The sequence below is a fragment of the Podarcis tiliguerta genome, assembly GCF_965153285.1.
Source record: "Podarcis tiliguerta genome assembly, chromosome: 10".
Taxonomy (NCBI): domain Eukaryota; kingdom Metazoa; phylum Chordata; class Lepidosauria; order Squamata; family Lacertidae; genus Podarcis; species Podarcis tiliguerta.
The window spans coordinates 48,299,808-48,320,760 of NC_139543.1; positions in this window are offsets into that span (position 1 = coordinate 48,299,808).

A 20,953-nucleotide genomic window follows, 5' to 3' on the forward strand; every position below is an offset into this window, starting at 1 on the left:
GGATCAGTACCCATCAAAGGTGCTGCAGCAATTAGAAAGAGCAAGTTGTGTCTTGCAAGAACAGAAGCACAAACTTTTAAAAATCTTCAACGACTCATGATCCAAAATAAAATTTTAGCTTTCTTTGCATATATTTAATTGCCATCCCTGAATTCTTAGCACGTCTTGTTCTTACCTAGCATAGTCAATTGCGAGGATGTTGCTATCATTCCCACATTGCTCTCACTTATCAAATATGCATGCATAGATAGCTCTTCGCTTGTGATTGCTACACAGACCCAGATGCCAGCTCCTTAAGGAAACAGTTCTTTTGGCTTCCTTCAAGTCATGGATTCAGTTGGAAGCCTTCGCTGCTTTCTCTAAAGACAGACAAATGTAACAGTTCAATGGAAAGAGCCTTCTTGGCAATGGCACCCTCCCTGTCGAATGCCCTCCCATCAGATATCAGGGAGATAAAGAATTACACAACTTTTAGAAAACATCTGAAGGTAGCCCTGTTCAGGGAAGCTTTTAATGTCTAACATTTTATTATTTTTTATATTTTGCTGGAAGCTGACCAGACTGACTGGAGAAACCCAGCCTGATGGGTGGGATATAAACAATAAAATATTTGTTGTTAATCATTATCATGATCATGATCATCATCAGACCATTTCCCAGCTTAGCTGCATACTAGGAACTTAAGCATTCTGGTCTTAAAATGGGAGTCCAAAAACCTAAAATGACATCTCTCTCTCTCTCCCCCCCCCCCCCCATCACAACACACAGTTATCAAGCTGACAAAAACCCATATATTCCCTGACTCCCAGTCCACAAAATGAGGTATGTGTAATGGATCTAAATGTATTGTGTGTCTGCCCCTCTTTACCCCATCAATATTTCTTCCCTCTTCCAAATTTGTCTTTTTATCAGGTTCATAAGGCTCTCGGGTCAAGCTTCTGTTCTCTTGAACATTGATAAACACTACATAAATTGATGGTGCTCACTGGATGACTTTGAATCAGTCACTATTGGGAGGGGGAAATGGGAAGGAGAAGCCTTGAGTTCCTTGTCTTGCTATATACTAAAAATGTAATGATGTTGTCATGTTGCAGCATGATAACAGAACAGCAGGCGGGCAAAGAGGTAGGCAAGCTAGTGAGTGGCTTGCCTAGGCAAAAGTCACTGAGGAATAGTCAGCACAGAGCATGAATGACTGTGGTCAGACCATCTATGCCCAGAAACGTTCACTATGGCCTCCTTTTCTTCATGGTGCCCTTGTGTTACTTGCTCTTAGGGAGAAAAAGTAGCACAATTATATTACTACAGGCCTCTTCTTAACACACACTTGGTCCTCTCAACAGTCAATTATTTCCCAGTTCTACCTTAACTTTGATCACAGAAGAAACCAATCTATACAAAGCTCATTAGCTCTGTGGAAAAACTGGACCTTTGCAGCCATTTGGCTGGGGGTGGGGAAATACATCAAATTAGTACTTGTCTTAGAAAAAAGAATTGTGATTAAATGAACTTTTTTGAGCATGGATGCTGACTAAGGCATCAAATTCTTCCTTTTCTGGCATGTCCTCCAGAATTGTTGCAAACATTGACATACGAGACCAAAACAAGAGAGATATACTGCCGCTGAGGGGCAGGTGCAGAAGAGGGAGAATAAATATGAATCCTTTCAATTTACCTGACAGTGCAATCCTATACATGTCTACTCAGAAGTAAACCCCATGATTTTCAATGGAGTCTTCATAGAGGCTTGTTGTTGTTTAGTCGTTTAGTCGTGTCCGACTCCTCGTGACCCCATGGACCAGAGCATGCCAGGTACTTCTGTCCTCCACTGCCTCCCGCAGTTTGGTCAAACTCATGCTGGTAGCTTCGAGAACACCATCCAACCATCTCGTCCTCTGTCATCCCCTTCTCCTTGTGCCCTCAATCTTTCCCAACATCAGGGTCTTTTCCAGGGAGTCTTCTCTTCTCATGAGGTGGCCAAAGTATTGGAGCCTCAGCTTCAGGATCTGTCCTTCCAGTGAGCACTCAGGGCTGATTTCCTTCAGAATGGAGAGGTTTGTTCTTCTTGCAGTCCATGGGACTCTCAAGAGTCTCCTCCAGCACCATAATTCAAAAGCATAATTCGTAGAGGCTACTCCTAGGTAAATATCTATAGAATTGCTCTTGCTCTTGCTCTTGCATTATTCAGTTATTTAATAATGATATACTTATGACATCCAAGACATCTCTTTACTGTACAGGCACCTTTTTTTTAAAAAAAAAAAGAAATAAAATTAAACAACCTTGAGGCCACCTTCCATTTCCATTGTTTGTTTGTTTCTAACATAGTTCTATTAAAGATTTCTTGGTTTACAAAAGTATGTGCAATGTCTTTTTTGTCAAGTTACATTTACTACAGATCAGTTTCATTTGTTGAGACATTAGTGTTACATTAGGAAGAAAAGGGGGAAAGAGGTGGAGGGGGGATTGGGAAGTGGGGGTGGGGTCGGGTGGCAATGTTTCTATTCTACTTAATGTATCTGTGGGGTTTTGTGTCACGTCGCTTGTGCGGGTTCTCTTTCCTATTTGCTTGTGTTCCTTTGGTGGTAAGTGAGATAGAAAGGTCCTTCCAGCACCAACTGCTCCTCTGCCTCAAATTTTGCTTCTAGTAGAGAGTCAGCGCAGTGTAAATGGGGGCGTCTGGTTCTACTTCATCTGCTTCATTTTGAACAAAAGAGGGAAGCCTTAACTAAGTTATAGAATATATTTATGATAGACATAAGGCTGAGCCCATCCAGGTTAATTCCCTTGTGTCCCAAAGGAGTATTCAAAGCCAAAGTACCTAGATATGAAAAGGGCACAGCAGCCCTAAAACTTCCTGTTCCCTGCAGCCCTCATTTTAAAAATGCTTTTTAATTCTTAGTTACTTCCAGTTTGCATCTGACTAGATTGGAAATGATGTACAACTGCAGCACCTGGCTGAATTTCAAAGATAAAACGGCACAGGTTTGCAACATGATAAATAAAATAAAATAAAATAAAATATCAGCATGTGCAATTGGATCCATGCAGCCTCCAAAATCAAATCATCATATACTTTGAAAGACTGCAAGCGACATGGATATAGGAGAAAGGCTAGGCAAACAATGGAGTGTGAAGGTAATGGTGAAGCAATGTGGGCACAGGAATCACTTAGTTTTTATTTTTATTTTATAACAAACTGGACAGCATGCATGTGACAAGAGATGGATGAAATGGCATTGTGCCTTTCAGAATAACAGCTAAGTAACAGTGGTTATAAGTCCTCCAACCAACAAGATAGCTTGAAGTGACAGAAATCAGATTCAGGTTTCCTTTACTGAATGTGACTATGGTTTGGTCCATTCTTTTCTTTTTCTTATTTCAAGAGAGCTTCGAGGCTTATCCTAAAGAGCACTGGAGGGGTGTGTGGAGGGGTGCAAGTTAAGGGAAGGTTTACACTGTACATGATTGCGGCAGGAGGGAATAAATTATTGACCACTTTTAAAATGCATTAGCTCATTTAAAAGCTGATAGATAGGAGCCTTTATTAGCTTTGCAGGGTATTTCACATTTGTATCAATTTAGTGGATACCAAGAGGAGGTTAAAGATGTTTAGATGGATGGTAGTGATAGCATTCTACTTACAAGGTCAGTAATCCTAAAATGATAATCCCTGAACCAATTTAAACTCTGATTTGTTTACACATTAGGTAAATAGGGGTTACAGATAAACCTAGCTGTCAGTTTGGGTTCTCTCATTTTTTCCAATCCTCGGTTCAAAACATTTCTCACAACGGTTTGCCAATTTATCTTAAATGTCCTTGTGAAAATTCATTAGCATTTGCCTATGCATTCTGTGCACAGTTTTGTATGCATTTATGCCCAATACACACATTTCGGAAAGTAATCTTCCTCAATATAATGCATTTTTGTGTGTTGTGTATTTGTATGCACATTCCCCTAATACGTGCATTTCTGTACGCTGCGTTGGAGAATGGGATTGCAATATACAAATAAGCGTGAATTCAAAGATAGCTGAGTTTCAGTTCACATAATATTCCGGGAGATGCAAAAACAGGTAGATTTGCTGAAAAAATCCCCCCCTCCCTATATTCACCATCTACTTGGTGAATACCTACCTACCTACAGTAGGTAATTTTGAGTACACACAAGGAAGAAATCGGGCTGCAAAGAAGTGTTTGCTGCATGGTGGCAGCTGCTTGTGCATTCATTGCAAAGCTCATCCCTGACAAATTTCTGTGGCATTACTGAATACCTGTTGGCTTCCTCTTGCCATTACTCAGAGTAAGAGGAAGAAAGCACATATTCCCTCTGGACATCATTTAAGGCAAATATCATGGGAAATGTTTGCCTAGAGCAGCTTTCCTTAAACTGGTACCCTTCAAATGTTGTGGGACTGCAATTTCCATCAATTCTCAGACAGCACAGCCAATGGTTAGGGATGGTGGGAGCCACATTTAGGAAGGCTTGTCTAGAGTGTCTGGCATTTTGTAGTAGTAATAATAATTAATAATAATAATAATAATAATAATAATAATAATAATAATAATAATAATTTATTATTTATACCCCACCCATCTGGCTGGGTTTCCCCAGCTACTCTGGGCGGCTTCCAACAAAAGATTAAAATATAATATTCTATTAAACATTAAAAGCTTCCCTACACAGGGCTGCCTTCAGATGTCTTCTAAAAGTCTGGTAGTTGTTTTTCTCTTTGACATCTGATGGGAGGGCATTCCACAGGGTGGGTGCCACTACTGAGAAGGCCCTCTGCCTGGTTCCCTGTAACTTGGCTTCTGGCAGCGAGGGAACCACCAGAATGCCCTCAGCACTGGACCTCAGTGTCCAGGCGGCACGATGGGAGTGGAGATGCTCCTTCAGGTATACTGGACCGAGGCCGTTTAAGGCTTTAAAGATCAGCACCAACACTTTGAATTGTGCTCGGAAATATATGGAAACATTTTGACAGACATATGATACCACCCTGCCTTTTTAGTTATGGCAGGGGTGGGGAATGTTTGGCCCTCTAGACATTGTTGGACTCCAACTCCATACCTGTCAACAGTGGTGATTTGACCAGCTTCTGATTGGAAGTCCCATTTTCAGTGACAAGCTCTCGGGTGATTAACAGCACAACCCAAACCATATCCACTTAGATGTATATCTATTGGATTAAATGGTGGGTATTCCCCGGTAAGGGACACGGGTGGCGTTGTGGGTTAAACCACAGAGCCTAGGACTTGCCGATCAGAAGGTCGGTGGTTCAAATCCCTGCGATGGGGTGAGCTCCCCTTGCTCGGTCCCTGCTCCTGCCAACCTAGCAGTTCGAAAGCACATCAAAGTGCAAATAGATAAAGAGGTACCGCTCCGGCGGGAAGGTAAACGGCGTTTCCATGCGCTGCTCTGGTTCGCCAGAAGCGGCTTCATCATGCTGGCCACATGACCCGGAAGCTGTACGCCGGCTCCCTTGGCCAATAAAGCGAGATGAGTGCCGCAACTCCAGAGTCGGCCACGACTGGACCTAATGGTCAGGGGCCCCTTTACTTTTACCTATTCCCCAGTAAACGGAGTTAAGACTGCAGCCCAATCCATCAAGCCCAGTGTGAGAAGCAAGAAGAAAATGATGCTAGATGGTAGGATTAGTACAATGTTAAGGATAGTGGTTTTTTGTTTTTTAAAAAAGCTTATGGGTGCTGGAAAATTCATGGTGGGAATACTGTTGTCATCAACTTTCCCCAGTGACAAGATTACAGTGCACTCCCTATTGAGTATCCCTCATGTTCATGGGAATGATATGTGGATTGCACTTTCCAACTCTTCTTTGCATCAACCAGGAACAACAGGTGTTGACAGCTGTCACCATTCCACGAGATGCAATAATTGTCAAGGCTGCAATTCTGCATTAGCGGCACTCTCCTCTGAAGGTCTAGTTTCTGGCGTCATTACTCAGTCATGCCTTATTACTTACTGCAGTGAGACCATTTATAAACTATTCGGCTTGAACAAATCTGTTAGAATCATGTCCCAACTGAACCAAGCAGAAGTAAGACCATATATGTTTTGAGCATCGTAGCAGCGTGACAGCTTGCTAAAGGGGAGGAAAACCAACAGGACCAGCATTTTGTTCACTTAGTTTAACAAAAGTAACACATTCTCATCACTTGGACAGAGAGCAGCAAATAACCTTTCTCATTCGTGTGTGTGTGTGTGTGTGTGTGTGTGTGTGTGTATATATATATATATATATATATAAGCCATAAGAACCAGCGTTTCTAACGTGTACACAATCACTTCTGCCAAGTGCATTGATGCTGCTTAGATGTGGATATATCCTTAAATCTAACTTCAACCCATTGATTTCACAGGGCTTACTCTGAATTAGGGTTCGGGAGAAGTTCAATTCAGTTTTTTTTTAAATGTGAACTTACCTGGTTTGCACTTTCTGAAAAAAGTCACAAACCGAAACACAACTATCCTTCAAAATTCATGCATCTCTGAATTTTGCAACTCAGTTCACCAGCCAAATAATGAGTACTTATGCAAGGGTAAAGTAGGCATATAAATGAGTGAAAACACATTATATTAGATAACATTGCTTTGCAAAAATGTGTACGTGAGGCAAAATTGCACAGCAAAACGTGTACATTCAAAGAAATTGGCACTCAAATGTTCATGTATTATCACGAGGACTTAAAAAAATGCAAACTGATGTAGGGAACTGAACCATTGCAATTCTGAATATGTTTATTTCATTTATATTAGAAGGTACAGTCCTACCTTGGAAGTCAAACGGAATCTGTTCCAGAAGTCCGTTCGACTTCCAAAATGTTTGGAAACCAAACTGTGGCTTCTGATTGGCTGCAGGAAGCTCCTGCAGCCAATCGGAAGCCCCATCGGACGTTCGGCTTCCAAAAGAAGAAGAAGAAGAAGAAGAGTTTGGATTTGATATCCCGCTTTATCACTACCCAAAGGAGTCTTAAAGCGGCTAACATTCTCCTTTCCCTTCCTCCCCCACAACAAACACTCTGTGAGGTGAGTGGGTCTGAGAGACTTCAAAGAAGTGTGACTAGTCCAAGGTCACCCGGCAGCTGCATGTGGAGGAGCGGGGAAGCGAACCCGGTTCACCAGATTACGAGTCCACCGCTCTTAACCACTACACCATGCTGGCTCTCAAAAATAGCTCACAAACCAGAACAGTCACTTTGCGGTGTTTGGGAGCCAAAACATTTGATAACTAAGCTGTTTGAAAACCAAGGTACGACTCTACTGGTCTGGTTACTTGGTCACAAATAATTCAACTAGCAATCAGCCTGGATGGGCTGCAGGTGGGTACAGGAAGGATAAGGATAGAGGAGAGGCTGCAAGCCTCCAACCCCTCTCAATGGCTTATATAAGCCTCATAGGAAGTCATAAGAAAGGAGGCAGAAGAGAAGACTGAAGAAGGGAGAAGCTTCCTCTTGAGGGTGTGGGGCCTAAAAGGAACTAAGAACAAAGCAAGAGCCTCGATAGATCAGGCCAAAGGCCCATCAACTCCAGCATCCTGGTGACCTGTGAAAAGCCTGAAAGTAGGACAGGAGTGAAACTCGCTCTCCCCACTTGTCATCCTCAGCACCTGTTATTAAGAGGCATAGTGCCTCTGACTGTGGAGGGAGAACATAGCAAGTAGAGCTAGTAGCCTCCATGCTTAAGAGGAGACTGATAGGAAATATGATAGCCAAATGCCTAAAGGGCTGTCACATGAAAGGTGAAGCAAATTTGTTTTCTCCTGCTCCAGAGGGTAGGGCCTTAACCAATAGCAGATTCTGTTGCCTTCGGGCAGAAGATATAGGACAATGAAAACACGAACCACACGCCTTCTGAATAGTTTGTATCCAAGAGCTCTGATTGCACTAAATAATGATCTCAGGGCCAGTTGTAAGAAATAGCAAGCAGGGAGTAGGAAGGAATGAGATAGGGTTTAGGTCATGATATGCTTTTAATAGGTCATGTTATATTCTGGATTATGTATGTTTTATAGATTATGTCTGAATGGGATGAGAGTGTTGGAGGTACGTGCAAATGTGTATGTGAAGCCGGTCTTTGGGTGGGTGTTTGATTTTCGTTGTTGTGTATACTGTGTATATACGGACAATGACAAATAAATTTCTATTCTATTCCTGCATTGCAGAGGGTTGGACTAAATGACTCTCAGGGTCCCTTCCAACTCTACAATTGCCAAGGCTCTATCACGGCTTCAGGGAATTACGATCCCTCCCCTGGTGGCAGTCAAAAGGCAGATAACCGAAAGAATTCTTACTACGTAATTTATTCAATATTCACAAAGAGATTCAAAGGAACACTGTCTCTATAATAACGGCGTTGCTCCGAGTAAAGTCCCACCCCTTCAGTCCCTCCTAATCTACATCACCCCTGCGCCGGCTGGTCAGTGCTTTCTGCCTCTCATTTTCTGTTCTGCTACTCTCACAGCCCATCTGGTTTTGGGAGAGGGAGGATCACGAATGTTTTCAAGAGACACTGAATCTGTTAAGTGTCTCTCCCCCGATGCTTCTCCTTCCTGCTGTTCCCTCAATATATCCCAGCTTTTTCCCTCATCAGCCTCTGAACTATGCCCTTCAGCAAGGTAAAGGTAAAGGGACCCCTGACCATTAGGTCCAGTCGTGACCGACTCTGGGGTTGCGGCACTCATTTCACTTTATTGGCCGAGGGAGCCGGCATACAGCTTCCGGGTCATGTGGCCACATGACTAAGCCGCTTCTGGTGAACCAGAGCAGCGCACGGAAACGCCGTTTACCTTCCCGCCAGAGTGGTACCTATTGATGTACTTGCACTTTGACGTGCTTTCAAACTGCTAGGTTGGCAGGAGCAGGGACCGAGCAACGGGAGCTCACCTCATCACGGGGATTCGAACAGCCGACCTTCTGATTGGCAAGTTCTAGGCTCTGTGGTTTAACCCACAGCGCCACCCGCGTCCCTAATGCCCTTCAGCAAACAACTGTTCTAAATCTACACTGTCATCCTCTTCCTGAGATGGTGCAGAGAGAGGGGGTGGCAGCTCCCACCATTCCTCCTCAGTCCAGCCCCTGTCAACAATCCTGTGAATAGGTCTGATCCTCTTTAGAAGAAGGTGAGTCCTAAAATATATATCTCAGCTGTCTAAGGCCAAGATAAAGAGTGTCATCTTCAGCGCACAGCAAAAGCTATACAATGAAATTGTCTGATACACCTTTGTAGGGAGGGAATTCCAGAGCTTTGGGGCTATCATAGAGAATTTCCTCCCCTGGGGAGCAGCTTCCTGAATTTCTGAGGGTGGGTTGCGCTCTTGAAAAGTGAATTTCACATAGAGGTGCACATTTTGAATGTGTACAAAATGTGTACAATAGAGTGAAATAGAGGCAACAGAATTTAAGAAGCTGCCTTATTACTGAGTCAGACCACTGGTCCATCTTGCTCAGTATTAGTGTAGACAATACTCAATGTAGATAGCAGCTCTCCAGGGTTTCAGCTCAGGGTCTGTCCCAGCCCTGCCCGGGGATGCCAGGGATTGAGACTGGGACCTTCTGCATGCAAAGCAGATGCTCTGCTACTGAGTTGCAGTCCCAGAACGGGATGCAGGGGGATGCCAGGGGACAGAACAGAACTATGAATGGGTGCCTGTGAAACCAAAATGGAACAAAATTTTCTGCTCAGCCCACCCTACTCACTGGACATCTGTAGGAACAAGATGAAAATCACCTGATCTGTGCAGGAAGCTCAGGTAAGCAAATAACTAGCTGCACAAAGCAATGTCAAGTAGCTTCTACATGGGAGCTCTGATAAGTCAACTGTCATAAGGAGAACTGGAAAAAAGCACAAGAGGAACATCTGTAAAAAGCAGGGAGAGAATTAAGATAAACTAAGACTGAAACAGCAATGATCTTGTATAAAATATCTTCCCTCCTCTAGGCCTCCCCTTTTCTCATTTCAGCGAGATTTATTTCTGAGCAAAAGGGCTGAATTACAACCACACTACCACAGCCTCTCAGACCCTATATATCATGAAAGCTGAGCAGCTTCACTCTTCAGAAAGCTCTTTACCCGGGATGTATTGCTAGGAGTATTTTTGCTAACACTTCAGCCGCTCCCTAGGGATTTATTTACGCCATCACAATATACTGAGCAATTCATTGTTATTTATGCGCACAAATATCTCCCCTCTCCGTCTTCTGAACAAGCATCTTTGTTACCAGGGAGTACATGCAGCTTGGGAACTTAAGCCTGAGAAATGGAAACCTCTTCCATGAACGTTTGTCATCATTAGTTACATTTCTGCGCAGTTGGAGCAAAAGGAAACCTGGCCAAATAATAACAATAATAAGTTTAACATCCTCTTACAACAACAGCCTCATCTGCAGCCTTTGATCCAGTAGGCTCTTCTTATATTCTTACAACCAATGACACTCAATGCCTTGTTTTTAGTTGAGGCCACTTGGGCCTCTGTAACATGGCGGAACAACCAACAACTCTCCTCTTGATTCTCTCAGCAATTCAGCTTGATTTAGGGGCTCAGGCATGACAGGATCCAAATTTTGGAATTGAGCTCAAAACTAAAAAATAAATAAAAAATTAAAAATTAAAGAGATCAATTTGGGGGGAGGAATTGAGCTATTTTTCCACTTGGGCGACAGAAAATATTTCACTTTGCTGAGCCCTATTCTAGAACAAGCCAAGAGGAGTTCACTTTTCCTTTCTTAAAAGGCAGGAAACCCCATGGGATGCTTGGCGAAGGATCATAGTTCAGTGGTTAAGCATCTGCCTTGTATGCAGAAGGTCCCAAATTCCATCTCTGCTGCCCGAAACCCTGGCTAGTCAGTGTAGACAATATGGAGCAAGATAGACCTATACACTCAAATGTATAATGTGCTGCAGTACAGTACAGGTTTCTGGGTTTGTTTGGTTTCTTACAGAAACGATGGTGCCCATTTTGAACACAAAATGCTCAAAACACTAATTGCAAACAGGAAAATAAGATCTCTTTGAAAAACAACAACAACGGTGCACAGCAGCCAGAGTGGAAGATCTGGCCACACAAATAGAAGCTAGCAGAACATAAGAAGAACCCTGCTGGATCAGGCCAAGGGTCCATCTCAACCAGCATCCTGTTCTCAGAGTGGCTAACCCGATGCCTATGGGAAACCTGCAAGCAGGATTCAAGCACAAGAGAACTCTCCCCCTCCTGTGGTTTCCACCAGCATTGCTGCCTCCAACTGTGGAGACAGAGCTATAGTCATCATGGCTCTGCCCAGTATACCTGCAGGAGCATCTCCACCCCCATCGTTCAGCCCGTACACTGAGGTCCAGCGCCAAGGGCCTTCTGATGGTTCCCTCACTGAGAGAAGTGAAGTTGCAGGGAACCAAAAAGAGGGCCTTCTCAGTAGTGGAGCCTGCCCTGTGGAATGCCCTCCCATGTCAAGGAAATAAACTGACTTTTATAAGATATCTGAAGGCAGACGGATTTAGGGAAGTTTTTAATGTTTGATGTTTTATCATGTTTTTACTATTCTGTTGAAAGCCGCCCAGAGTGGCTGGGGAACCCAGCCAGATGGGTGGGGTATAAATAATCAAAAGTCATTACACAACACGGAGACATAACAGGAGACAGAGAGGGAGGAATTCCCCATGGGTGTGAGATGGAGCTGGTGGTCTCCTCTCTCTGGTGTGAAACAGCATCTCATGGGCTGGCATTCCCCAGTGGCTAGGCAAGAAGGCAGAGCCAGTTTTCTTTATATGGTCCACTCCTTGCAACAGAGGGAAGCCGCCTGATGGGATTCAGAGGCATCGAGCTGGATTTTTATTGGTCACAAATTTTTAAAAAAGTGCTTCCCTATGATATGTGCTGCTGGCACTATTTCCCTTTTTTCTGAAACACAATGGCATGGTTGAGAGGGGGACAAGGGGTGTGTGCAATTCTGGAGTGCCTTTGAAAGCAGGAGTAATGATGCCACCTGCTAAAACACCAAGGTAATGGACTATGGGTGGAGAATGGAGGACCAGAGGGCCAAATGCAACTTATGTATTTGGCCCCTCAGGCAAACCCTACAGTCTAAACTTATTTGGGGGTAGTAACAGGGGTTGATGCCTGGGAACCTACAGTAATTTGAGTGTGGAAAAGTGGATGAATGTTGTGCTTCTAAGCAGTAGAGTCAGGAGGCCTGCATACTGAAAGTAAGCAGCAGCGATTTGGTAGGACAACAAATGGGTATCTAAGGGGAAAGAATCAAGGAGGTACAGTTTGATCCAAAATGATTTCCTATTCCATGTCCCATATTAAGGGAATTATTTCAGTAAAGCTGGAGAGAGTGGCAGTTGTATTGCTTGTTAACTAATCCAAAACAGATTGTTAGAAGAAAATTTATGATGGATTTGAAAGCTATATTGCAAAGGGCAGATTTATCATGAACACATTCCAGAGCTGTTATTGCTAAGCAAAATGGTTTGGTTTGTAGCACACTATTTACATATTACCAATTGCCTTATTGGCCTCAGAATGGAAATTATAGTTGAGATATGCATTAGAAATTATGCAGGCCCAGGGCAAGGGGGAAATGCAATCAACTAATTTCATTTTGATGATGGTGAACAAATTTTATATGGAACAAAATTCCAGAGGACAGGTAAACCCCTTTTTGGTGGGGGGCGGGGGAGTGTTCTGCTTAATGGTAGTAGTTCAGTAGACTTAGCTAGCATCTCACCCTTCCCCTCTAATGTTAAAAATACATCAAAAGCAGGACTTCTGCAATTCGTTGAGTTGGGCAGGCATGTGTGAGTGAGTCGGTCACAGAGAGAGAAGGGGAGTGGGCAGGGCTGAATTAACTATTAAAGAAAATAAGCAGCAGAAGAAGAAGAGTTTGGATTTGATATCCCGCCTTTCACTCCCCTTCAGGAGTCTCAAAGCAGCTAACATTCTCCTTTCCCTTCCTCCCCCACAACAAACACTCTGTGAGGTCACCCAGCAGCTGCATGTGGAGGAGCGGAGACGCGAACCCGGTTCCCCAGATTACAAGACAACCGCTCTCAACCACTACACCACACTGGCTCTCATGCTTAAAGCATTGAGGGAAGCAGAGCACCACAGAAATTTTCCATTGCCATATTTACCATGGACCATATGATGCAGCTGACCCAGGTTACACAAAGAAGATTCCCACAATAAATGAAACACACACAGAGAGAGACAAAACAAGTAATATAATAGTAATAATAAAATATTACTAATAGAGATTAATGATATCCATTAATCTTGGGAATACACCAAAATTAGAATCTGCTAACTGGTAAACTACCACTTGGTCCACTCTTTTCTTGGTCATATTGGCTGTCCTGCTCAGTGATCCACTGAGAGTGAGTACAGTGGCGCTCAGTACAGTGTTGCCTGGTGGGTTAAAAATGGTGGAACCGAAATCTTTTAAGTGGTTAGGGCCTCTAAAGGTCTTAATCCAGCCCTGAGTGAAGGAAGGAGATAGACAAGCAGTGGTTCCATGCAAGGTTCTGTGGAGACCTGCCTTGCACCTGCCCAAGAGATTTGGGGTTAGTGTATGGATCAAGAATTCAGACCTAGGTTGGTGGAAAGAACCAGGGGTAGCTGTGGGTGATTGAAATGTGGTACTGGTGGGTGATGACCCCAGAAATGTTGTATATATGCTTGGAATTTGTGGCAAATCAGGACTTTACACCATACATGGACATGGTGAAACAGATATGTATGCAGTAGCTTAGGTCCAGTGCACATGCCTTATAAGCAGAAGCTCCCAGTAGCTCCCAGTGATGGGAAGGAGCTCTAATTGCAACCTTGAAAAGTTACTTCCAGTCAGAGCAGATGATATTGAATTAAATGGACAAATAGTCTCAGCAGATATGACAAAGCTTCCTATTTTCATTCAAAACAATCCACTCACGTTTCCCCAAGCTTTGCTGTATACCAGGGATCGGGGTTGAGGAACATCAGGGCTGGGAGCTGATTGTAGAAGAGTTTGGATTTGATATCCTGCTTTATCACTACTCGAAGGAGTCTCAAAGCGGCTAACATTCTCCTTCCCTTCCTCCCCTACAACAAACACTTTGTGAGGTGAGTGGGGCTGAGAGACTTCAAAGAAGTGTGACTAGCCCAAGGTCACCCAGCAGCTGCATGTGGAGGAGCGGAGACACGAACCCGGTTCACCAGATTACGAGTCTACAGCTCTTAACCACTACACCACACTGTAGCCCTCTAAGGTCAAGGGTGGGGTAACCTACAGGCCTGACACCAATTGTGACCATCTAAGCCTCTCTTATCCTGCCCTCAGGACTTTCCCAGATCATGCCCCATCTCCCCAGACAACACCCCAACTGGCCCTGAAAGAGCACTAGCACTTGTGAAAGACCACTGGCCAGCACCATGTTTCCCCCTGACCTTTTAAAATGATTTTAGTATCGTTAAGAAAGAAAGAAAAGATTTGCCCCCTGAATTGTTTCAGGGACAGATCCCAGGGTGGAACAGTGTGAAATGCCCTGACCTGGGAGGGGGGGCACAGTGCAGGTCAGGGGGTGAGTGGGGCCACGCACAGCCCTAGTATGAACCTTTGACTTTTGCATGACTGGAATGTAGATTAATGCACAAGAGTCATATCAGTTACGGCACCCACTTTTGCCCTTGTCTGTCCTACTGATGGCACCAGTAGGCCTTGTTCATTCTAGAAAGGAGCAGTCTGCTGGTAAGGGAATTAGTGACAGAGTTACATAATTCACCCAGGAGGTGCTGAAGCACATCTTTGGGTAAATCACAACCTTGCCACAGAAGCCCTGCTCCTGCACATCTTCTGAGGCACGGTCCCTCACATGATAGGATCCAGGGTGCGATCCTATATCCACTAACCTAGGAGTAAGCCCCACTGAACAAAATGGGCCTTATTTCTGAGTAGACATGCATGGGCATCAAAATTAAGCCTTGGGGAAACCTACATGACTGTGAATTAATACAGCAATATTAACAGCCGCAATACTGTTCATTGCCCATGAGATTTCTCATGACATTAGCTTCAGCTTATTTCTGTGGGCATAATTAGAGACCCTAGATCATGTGGATTTTATTTGCTGCTCCTGGTATGTTTTATTGTACTGCTTTATTACTGCAATGGATTTCTTGCTCTTCTTTTAAGAGTTCTTTTGGAATCTGTTGGGGTTTGAGAAATGCTGCCCATTTTTGCACCTCATTCAGCATCATGCACAGTGGAAACCAGACCTCACATACATGTACCCATACATGGCCAATTACTCCTAAATGATATAAATGTTCATGCGTGTTTGCTGCATATACTTTGCTGCCTTGCAACTGCTCCATGTGACGTTTATTAGTTTGTCCTTTCTGCTCACATAATATTTACTCATTTATTTCATATAGTTATATGCCACTTCATACCAGAAAAGACTCTTAAGGGCTCATCCACACTTCCACTTGTCCTACTGCCACTTCTGTGGTTGCTTCCATGCCACTCCAGGTAACATATACTTTTGCCAAACACATGCAGGGAATAGAGATGACCGGCTTATTACATGGCAAGTCAGCAACACACATGGTGTTGTGCTGTGGCTGAAGGAGAAAACAGTACATAGCTAGGTCTTTAAACACAATCAATGCAACTAGACTAATGGAAATGCTCCATCCAGCTGCTAGAACTGGAAAAGAACTACAGAAGCCCAATCAGGTCAAAATGCACTAACAGTCCATTAGCTTTCACCAGGGGTAGCCAACCTAAGGCCCGGGGGCTGGATGCAGCCCAGTCGCCTTCTCAATCCAGCCCGCGGACTGTCCGGGAATCAGCATATTTTAACATGAGTAGAATGTGTGCTTTTATTTAAAATGCATCTCTGGTTTATTTGTGGGGCATAGGAATTCGTTCTTTGCCTCCCCCCTCCAAAATATAGTACGGTCCCCCACAAGGTCTGTGGGACAGTGGACCAGCCCCCTGCTGAAAAAGGTTACTGACCCCTGGCATACACAATGCATGAGTTGGTTGGTCATCTAGATTGGCACATACATTATATGGTTGCTTTCCGTCGTGCAGTGAATTCTGGAGCCTTTGCCATGTAGTAAGGCTTCCCATGGTAAGCAGCTGACATGACTGATAGCATGACATGTAACCACAAGCAATCAGCATGCCACTCCAGGTTAACATATAGAATAGATTCCACATCTTATTTACAGGTATGCACATTTTCTCTGTAGTTATTTATGCCGCGGCTAGTGCTTGCTCTTACGTTAAATACAAATCCTTTACAAACTCATGAACTCCCCCATCCAGCCTCTTACTAACTGAGCCAAAGGAGCAATTTTGCAGCCTTAACTAGATGTTATCATCATTTCTCTTTTAATGCGTTATTGCTAATTTGCCTCCTGAGTCCTTTAACTTCCAGTTTAATGGAGCACAGGGGCAGCTTTTCCCCTAGTCTCCCCCCTCCTAAGTTTTATAAAGTAAAAAGGATAAACAAAGATAAGAAATAAATAAAAATACACACAAAACTAGATAAGGAAAGCACTAAAAAGACCGCCTGCGGTCTTTCACACTTTCTGGCACTGGCTCAGCTATGGAATCTGAAGAAGCACTGTAGCTCAGTTGTAGAGCATCCTTTTTCCATGCAGAAGGTTCTGAGTTCAATTCCTGGTATCTCCAGGTATGGTTGGAGTATAGACAGTACTGAGTTTGGTCTGACTCAGTATTATAAGGCAGCTTTCTAAACCCCTAACAAATGAATTCCCTTCAGAAATGATGGTGACCAGGCTAGGGAAGGCTGATTTAAGATAACCCAAACTCAGAATTCCAGTATATGTAAAAGTGGAAGCACATGACTCCAGTCTCTACCTCTTGTCAGAGGAGAAGAAGGCAGAATGTGAGCCCAAGATTCACTGCTTTTCCTCCTGCATGTCATGATCAATTATGTATGAAACAGGCCATTGCACTGGGAAATCTAGGAAAGGTTTCAAAAATGCTATTGGGCTTTCTTAGGTCAGAACTAAACATGACTGCTGCAAATCTGTATCTTCAGATTTAGGTTCCTTCATGCCCAATAGCTATGAGGATGGGAATGGTTTCAAGCAATTAAGCCATGGGCATGAAGGGATGTGTGCTCAAATCATGGAGAGTCGCTGCCCATCAGAACAAAGTATACTGAACTAGATGGACCAATAACTCAGTCGAAGGCAGCTCCCTATGCTTGGGTCATTTGAGCAGCGCACCCAGAGGGAACATCCCTTGATCATCCATTAGTCACAGTGTAGAGCTCATGTCATTCTAGGCCACTGTAATGATATGAATATGAATATTTTGATCAATGGGCTATTAGATAATTTTTTGGCCTCTAGCTGTAAACACTTGGGTACACAGAACTCTCTTCGTACACAGTGTCTACAAACGGCTCTCTGCATCTTTCTGGGCATGATGCAATTTAAGTGATGTTTACAGCAACCTCACAATGAGAAATCTTGGCAAGCCATGCTTTCCTGGCATTTGGGTTTCTTACTATTCAGCTGGCAAGCCGACACTCAGTGCAGCACGGAAACCCGCCTGCAGTCTGTGATGCAGGGCTCCAGCAGTGCCAAGATGGCAAATCATGTCTCCACAAGATGGCTACTGCCATGGCCAAGAATACCAGTTGTAATTAAAAAGTTGATTTCACTGCTTGTCATTTTATATTCATTTCGAGCTTTTATCTCCCCCTTCACCCTGAACATTCTGGACACTGTAGCGAGCAAAATGCATATTCTGTTCCTCCCACTCTCTTTTTCTTAAAAAATCAAAAAAATCAAACCATTCAAAAAGCTTTTCAAAGACAGGATGCTGCTATATCTCAAGCTGTAAATTCAGGCTAAGATGTTTACCTTTCAAATGTGGACAGGTGACATTTTCTGAATGTGAAAAGAAATTATAATAATCAGGAAGAATATAAAAAGCAAGGAAGAGAAAAATGGCTCCAGCGATATGTATACATTCACTACATTTCCTCTAAGTTGTTCTGTGAAGTACCTCTGCTAAATAGCTTGTCTGGACTGTCTGCCTGTTGTTCATCATGTTAGACTTGGCATGGGTGCTTGTTAGTGATCACGCAACCTACAGCACGATGGCAGCCATTTATATATGTATGTCTATAGGTGTCTTTGTATGTGTGAAGATATACATACTTTTCAATGCGATCACCAGCCAAATATGCATTTTGCATGCACCTTTTACATAAAATACTTGTTTTGTGCACCAAAAATGCATTTACAATCCGGAGAAGTACAGTGGTACCTCGCAAGACGAATGCCTCGGAAGACAAAAAACTCACAAGATGAAAGAGTTTTTCGTTTTCTGAGTTGCTTTGCAAGACGGATTTCCCTATGGGCTTGCTTCACAAGACGAAACGTCTTGCGCCTTTTTTTTAAAACCGCCAATGCATTCCTATGGTAAACCGTCAACACACAGCAGTGCTTCACAAGACGAAAAAACTCGCAGAATGAAAAAACTCGCAGAACGAATTAATTTCGTTTTGCGAGGCACCACTGTATATAATATGCCAAGGAGCTGAATTCTAACCTGCAAGCAAGTTTGAGAGCATCAGGTTGTGATGTTCTGCTGTGAAAAGCAGGCCAAACAAATTTGTTCCCCATCACGAGTAATAGGCATACATCATTCTAGACTGCCTCAAAATTGCAAAAATTGGGGAGAAAAATGCCCCTCAGACTCCGCTATGTTTCAACTTGGTCTTAATTTCCCCTACCCCCACTGCTGTCACCATGCTGCTTATTTAAATGTTCTGTTATTACAACTTAGCTACAGACTCCTCTATACAATCCCTGTAACAATAGCAGATGTTTTCAAGTGTCTGCGTAATCTTTTGCATTAATTACTGAAAAAGGCTAGATTTGTATAAAGAACAGGGGGGTCGGAACGTGTGGAACTCCCTGTAGCACTCTGGGGACATGCATGATTTGAAAGATGTTATATATCAAATGTGTGGTGAACAATTGTACCTAGTAATGTATGTTTTGCTTGGCTTCTCTTTACTATTTCCAGTGGAAACATCAGTCTCATGACAGGTATTCCTCTTCATTGCCAGGAAACTACACTGCAAACAAGGAATATTAATTAAAAACTGAAGTAGTATCTTCCTGGATCACACCTAAAGCCTACCTGATCCAATACCCCGTTTCTCACAGCAGCCAGACAAATACTCACGGGAAGCCTCCAAGCAGGATGCAATGACTCTCCTGTTGCTCTTCCCCAGCAACTGGTATTCAGAGGCAGACAGCTTTTGCTCTTGGAGATAACCAAGGCCTAGTAGTCATTTATAACTTTATCCTCCATGAATTTGCCTGATCTCCTTTTAAGGCCATCCAAGGTGGTGCCTATCACTGTGTCACTGGTAGCGAATTTCACAGTTTTGACTATGCTTTTTGTGAAGAACTGCTTTTTCTTTGCCTGTCCTGAATAGGGGTGGGGAGAAATCCCACTCATTTTGCTTTTCAAAGCAAGGCCACTCAATTCTCACCATCCGAAACAATACACGGACCAAAACACAGCCGTCTTTCAAAAATTGCACTTCTCCTAATATTGCAGTACAGTTTCCTAGCCATGTCTTGTATGCAAAAGTGCAAATACTGGGTTAAATAACATGCAATAATGTAAATTTGCATTTTATAAAAGTGCATAAATACTAATGGATTTTCATAATAACTTTTCATAATAGCTTTTTTTAAAAAAATAAATAAATAAGTCACAATCTAATGTGGACAAGTGGAGAACTGAACTTAACATTGGTAAAAATGAGAAATGGAGAGAAACCAAAATGGACAGGTACCCCATCCCTATTTCTGAATCTCCCACCATTCAGCTTCATTGGACAGCCCTCAGTTCTAGTGATTTTAGAATTATCTCTAGTAATGCTCCCAAGCTATTATGAAATGCAGTTTTTTTAAACTGTTGTCATCCTCTGCTGATGATTTATTCTGGTTTTGCATTGTGGTTTTTATGCTACTTTAGATTTTAGGAACTGTTCTATTTTATGTTTGTAAACTGCAATGGAACCGATTGGCTCAAAAATGTCAATAATTGCCTTGCGTACTTAGGGTAATTTAGCAAGAACCACACAACTATGATGATTATGAATATTTATTATGCAACATGACTGACAGCTAGTCCACACTTCCATTTGTCCTGTGTCTAAAGTGCTTTTCTGGTTCACCCACACTTTTTGGGGCTGGAGCAAACGTCAATCAGGAGAAAACCTCGATTGCCATTTGCTCTGATTGATGGAGCACTACACAGCCATTTGCCCCAGGGGAAAGCAGCAGGACCAGAGGAAGTGTGGATAAGCCCTGACACTGATTGAAATCAGGTAGATGCTTCAAAAGTAACAACATGGTTAGCAGTTGCAAGTTACACAGGCTACTCATACCCTATGGTGCCTGAACCATACTCAGTTCCTATTGCACAGACAGGTGAAGAGATAAAGACTAATACAGTATGGAGGGTGTGTTAGTTAACAAGTCAAGATAAGAGTGGAATGTGGAAGACTAGGTAGTAAAGAAGATTTACTTTACTACCTAGTCTACCTAGGGACCCGGGTGGCGCTGTGGGTTAAACCACAGAGCCTGGGACTTGCTGATCAGAAGGTCAGCAGTTCGAATCCCCGCTATGAGTGAGCTCCCGTTACTTGGTCCCTGCTCCTGCCAACCTAGCAGTTCGAAAGCACGTCAAAGTGCAAGTAGATAAATAGGTACTGCTCTGGCGGGAAGATAAACGCCGTTTCCATGCGCTGCTCTGGTTCACCCGAAGTGGCTTAGTCATGCTGGCCACATGACCTGGAAGCTGTATGCCGGCTCCCTCGGCCAATAAAGCGAGATGAGCACCGCAACCCCAGAGTCGGCCACGACTGGACCTAATGG